This window comes from Elephas maximus, chromosome 4, assembly GCF_024166365.1.
Source record: "Elephas maximus indicus isolate mEleMax1 chromosome 4, mEleMax1 primary haplotype, whole genome shotgun sequence".
NCBI lineage: Eukaryota > Metazoa > Chordata > Mammalia > Proboscidea > Elephantidae > Elephas > Elephas maximus.
The window spans coordinates 126,575,096-126,581,095 of NC_064822.1; positions in this window are offsets into that span (position 1 = coordinate 126,575,096).

Genomic DNA, 6,000 nt, shown 5'->3' on the forward strand with positions numbered 1-6,000 from the left:
GATGTTTTGGATTCTGCTGAGGCTTGCTTTATGACCTAATACATGGTCTATTCTAGAGAATGTTCCATGTTCACTAGAAAAGAATGTATACTTGGTTGCTGTTGGGTGGAGTGTTCTGCATATATCTACAAGGTCAAGTTGGTTGATTGTGGCATTTAGATCTTCCGTGTCTTTATTGAGCTTCTTTCTGGATGTCCTGTCCTTCACTGAAAGTGGTGTGTTGAAGTCTCTTACTATTATTGTGGAGCTGTCTATCTCACTTTTCAATGCTGATAGAGTTTGTTTTATGTATGTTGCAGCCCTGTCATTGGGTGCATAAATATTTAATATGGTTATATATCCTTGGTGTATTGTCCCTTTAATCATTATATAGTGTCCTTCCTTATCCTTTCTGATGGATTTAACTTTAAAGCCTATTTTGTCAGAAATTAATATTGCCACTCCTGCTCTTTTTTGATTGTTGTTTGCTTGATATATTTTTTTCCATCCTTTGAGTTTTAGTTTGTCTGTGTCTCTTAAGTCTAAGGTGTGTCTCTTGTAGGCAGCATATAGATGGATCTTGTTTTTTAATCCATTCTGTCGTTGTCTCTTTATTGGTGCATTTAGTCCATTTACATTCAGTGTAATTATGGGTAGGTATGAATTTAGTGCTGTCATTTTGATGTCTTTTTTTTGTGTGTTGACAGTTTCTTTTTCCCACTTGATTTTATGTGCTGAGTAGATTTTCTTTATATATTGTCCTTTCCTCATATTTGTTGTGGTTGATTTTGTTTCTGCTGAGTCTCTGTTTTTCCCTTGTATTTTATTTTGATGAGTAGGATAGTTTGTCTCTTTTGAGGTTACCTTATTATTTACCCCTATCTTTCTAAATTTAAAACTAACTTTTATTTCTTTGTATCGCCGTATCTTCCTCTCCATATGGAAGGTGTATGATTACATTTCTTAGTCCCTCTTTATTATTTTAATGTTGTCTCCTTTTATATAAAAACATCGCTGTTACCCTGTTTTGGGCTCTTTTTTTTTTTTGTGATCTTGCTTTGTTTTTTTAGATTTCCCTGTCTGGGTTGACTCCTGGTTGCTCTGCCCAGTGTTCTAGTCTTGGGTTGATACCTGATACTATTGGTTTTCTAACCAAAGAACTCCCTTTAGTACTTCTTGTAGTTTTGCGTTGGTTTTTACGAATTCCCTAAACTTGTGTTTATCTGGAAACATCTTAATTTCACCTTCATATTTAAGAGAGAGTTTTGCTGGATGTATGATTCTTGGTAGGCAATTTTTTTCCTTCAGTTTTTTAAATACGTCATCCCATTGCCTTCTTGCCTGCATGGTTTCTGCTGAGTAATCCGAGCTTATTCTTATTGGGTCTCCTTTGTAGGTGACTTTTCATTTATCCCTTGCTGCTCTTATAATTTTCTCTTCATCTTTGGCTTTGGCAAGTTTGATTATAATATGTCTTGGTGACTTTCTTTTAGCATCTACCTTATGTGGAGCTCGATGAGCATCTTGGATAGATATCTTCTCATCTTTCACGATATCAGGGAAGTTTTCTGCCAACAAATCTTCAACAATTTTCTGTGTATTTTCTGTTATCCCTCCCTGTTCTGGTACTCCAATCACTTGTAGGTTATTTCTCTTGATAAAGTCCTACATGATTCTTAAGCTTTCTTCATTTTTTAAAATTCTTTCATCTGATTTTTCTTCAAATATATTAGTGTGAAGTGATTTATCTTCAAGTTCAGAAATTCTAGCTTCTACTTGCTCAATTCTTCTCCTCTGACTTTCTACTGAGTTGTCTAATTCTGTAATTTTATTGTTAATCTTCTGAATTTCTGATTGCTGTCTGCGTGTGGATTTTTCCAGCTTATTAAACTTTTCATGATGTTCCTGAATAATCTTTCTAATTTCTTCAGTAGCTTTATCTGTGTGTTCCTTGGCTTGTTCTGTGTATTGCCTCATTTCCTTCCTGATGTCTTGAAGGGCTCTGTATATTAAACTTTTGTATCCTGCATCTGGTAATTCCAGGAATGCACTTTCATCTAGAAGATCCCTGGATTCTTTGTTTTGAGAGCCTGTTGAGGTGATCATGGTCTGTTTCTTTACGTGACTCGATATTGACTGTTGTCTCTGAGCCATCTATAAGTTATTGTATTAGTTTATGCTTGCTTATTGTGTCATAGCTGCTTGCTTTGTTTTGTTTTGGTGTACCCCTATGGGTTGCTTGAGTGAGCTAGCTTGATTATTTTCACCTTTGGAGCTCTGGTGTCCTGTCCCCAGCTGGCTAGAGCTGTTATCAGGTATATCAGTCCAGGAGTCCATTCAGTTTTCTTGAATGAATTCAGCTCATGTTTCCAGGTAGCTGATCAAGTGTGTGGTACAGGCTCTGTCCTACAGTCTTAGAGGTGCAGGGGTGATTGGCGTATATACCGGTATCTGATTGCCACAGGGGGTCATGCTCTGAACAAGGCAGGGGGCTGAGAACCAACCGCCAAGTGTCTCTGAGGGAAACGCATCTCTTTTTCCTAAAGAGTGCTGGTGGGTGGGTTCTGCAGAGGGAATGTGGTCACCCAAAGTTTTTGGTTGTAAGGACTGGGAGGTACCAGTTATCTTTGGACCCCTGTCACGGGTGGCTGGGTGACCTGAGTGGAGCTATAAGTCCTTAGGTCCCTGATGTGGGTAGGTGAGGACCTTGTTTAATAGGCAAAGCAATGTCAGACATCAAATACACACCTCTCCACCACACAGCTGAAATCGTTGAAGTTTGCCAACAAGGGCCTATTCTCCCAAAATACGCCCACACAGGTCCATGCAGAAGGGAAAGGTGCTCAAGGTCCACGACAGTTTATGCCTGGACAGGAGCCCCTTCTGTCCTGAGCTCCCCTGGTTAATGGAGCTAGCAAACTATCTTTTCCCCCCAGTTGCAAATTTTTTCCTTTCCCAAGGCTGGGAGGATGGCTCTAGGTGGTCACCAGGGTCTATCTCAGGCCCAGGGATTCAGCTGCTGAAGCTGGCTTGGGAGTGCGGGGGGGTGCAGTAAAATATACACAAGTACTTAGCTTTTGCCAATAACGCTGTTCTCCTCAGTTTCTGGAGGTGTGAGTAGGCTGTGTGGCTGGCTGCTTCTCTCTGAGGAAACTGTGGCCGAACGCTAGTACCAGCCCGCTGCTGCTGCCACCACCCCCACTACTGCTCCAGGAACGGTACCTGAGGGCTCCCAGCTATTCAGGTCTGGTAACTCCTCTCCACTTCTGAGCAGTCTCTTCTTTCCCCTGCCCCTCAGTTCATTGTCTAAGCTTGCCTTTGATGCTCAGGGCTCCCAGTTTGTCACAAATATACTCGTTTCATTTGTTTTTACTGGTCTTTGTTGTACAGAGGGCTCGCCGGAAGCATTTGTCTATTCTGTCATCTTGGCTCTGCCTTACTTACTTTTTGAACAACAGTCCCACATTTTTATTTTTCAGTTCAACCCACAAATTATGTAGCCAGCCCTGCTAGTGGGAGTGTAAAATGGAGAAACACCCTTGAAGAATTTTTTGGCACTATCTTTTGTTGTTGTGTGCCATCAAGTTGATTCTGACTCATAGACACCCTACAGGACAGAATAGAACTGTCCCGTAGGGTTTCCACAGTCAACATCCCTGGAAACAGCAGTCAAGAAATCAAATGATGCATTGAATTGGGCAAATATGCTACAAAAGTCCTCTTTAAAGTGTTAAAAAGGAAAGATGTCACTTTGAGGACTAAGGTGTGCTGGACCCAAACCATGGTGTTTTCAGCTGCCTCATATGCATGTGAAACTTGGACAATGAATAAGGAAAACTGAAGAAGAATCGATGTCTTCGAATTGTGGTGTTGGTGAAGAATATCAAACATACCATGGACTGCCAAAAGAATGAACAAATCTCTCTTGGAAGAAGTACAGCCAGAAAGTTCCTTAGAAGCAAGGATGAGGAGACTTCATCTCACATACTTTGGACATGCTCTCAGGAGGCACCAGTCGTCCTGGTAAAGTGGAGGGTCAGTGAAAAAGAGTAAGCCCCTCAATAAGACTGACTGACACAGTGGCTGCAACAATGGGCTCAAGCATGCAACTATCAAGGGGATGGTGCAGGACTGGACTGAGTTTTGTTCTGTTGTACATAGGGCCACTGTGAGTCGGGATTGACTTCACGGCACTTAACAACAGCAGTCTTTACCAGGGAACCCTGATGGCACAGTGGTTAAGAGCTCGGATGTTAACCAAAAGTTTGGGAGTTCGAGTCCACCAGTCGCTCCTTGGAAACCCCATGGGGCAGTTCTACTCTGTCCTATAGAGTAACTATGAGTCAGAATCAACTTGACAGCATCAGGTTTGGTTTTTTGTAATCTTTGTAGGAGCAGATTTCCAGGTATTTTCTCCTGTGGAGCCACTGGTGGGCTCGAACCACCAACCATTCAGTTACCAGTTGAGTTCTTAACCATTGTACTACCAGGGCTCCTAAAATATACACAAGTTCTATGATCCAGCAATTCTGCTCCTAGGTAAAGCATAGACCCAATTGAAATGCATGCATATGTTCACAAAAGATATGTAAAAGGATGCACGTAGCAGCATTATTCATAATAGCCCAAACCTGGAAACAATCCAGATGTCCACCAATGGAAAAACAAATTGTGATATATTCATATAATTGCATACTTTATATAATGAAAATAAACAGATTACTACTACATGCAACATGGGTGAATCTCACAAACATAATGCTGAGCAAATGAAATCAGATACAAACAATACAGATTGCATGACTATGTAAAATTCAAAAGCAAACAAAATTAATCTGTGGTCTTAGATGTCCAGAAAGTATTTATCTTTGAGGAGGTGAGAAGGGTAATAATTGGGAGTAGGCACTTAGAAGGGCTTCTGGGATCCTGATAATGTTCTATTTCCTGGCTGATTACATGTTTTTAGTTTGTGATAATATACCAAGCTGTATATAGGATGCATATACCATTTTACATGTTATTCTTGAATTTTAAAAATTATTTTAAAAGAGTGAAAAAAATTATTTGTTCCCTCCTTGTTTAGATAAGAAAGTCATCTTGTGACACTAAAAAAAGCATTTACTTACAGACCTGGAATCCAGTAACTCAATATCTGATTGTTCCTCTATTTCTTTTAAAGCTGCAATTTCAAGGAAAGTGCTTTGTAAATAAAATCACTAATCTAAAACAAATTTTAGTGGTTTTAATGACCTTCCTCCTAAACTTTTCTTCCTGTTTCTCTCAACTTTTTCATCTGTTTGTTTTACAAACCCAGGCTAAAATCTCTTCTAGGCTATTCTCATTCTATAATAATTCTGTCCCTATTCCTTGGCCGATTAGAAAACACTTTTTTTTTTTTTTTTTGGCTTTTAGATTATAACCTACTTCCATCATTAAAGGCAATGGAGATTTAAGCTGCAATGATCTTTTTTCAATTTTTCATCTATAGAGTTTTACCTATAATGGAACTTTAGGGTCAGACCAGTGGAGGTTTATAAGTCTTGTGGGTTTCTGAAAAACAGCATGAGATTTAGAGCCAAATAAAATTAAGTCAGAGTCTTAGCTCAGTCACTTGCTAACTTTTAAGCACCTAATCTCTTTAGGCCTAACTTTTCTTTACTGTAAAATAAGAATTAGAATATCTAACCTATGGATTTTTTGGAGAATTAGATGAGATAATATATGTAAAACACATATCTCTGTGATAGAAGGTGCTCAATACATGTTACTTCTCTCCCTCACTGAACCTAGGATTTGTTCACTGTTGAGGAATGAACACACCAACTGTGAAATGGACTTAGGGAGCCTTGAATGGTAAGGCTTTATCATGTAATGGAGAGCCACGGAAGACCAAAGAAGCAATGTGATGAAAACCTTGTTTTCTGAAGTTTAAACTGGAGATAAAAGAAAGTTTCACCACCCATCTGTCATTTTGTCATACCATGGTGGCTTGTGTGTTGCTCTGACACTAGAAGCTATTCC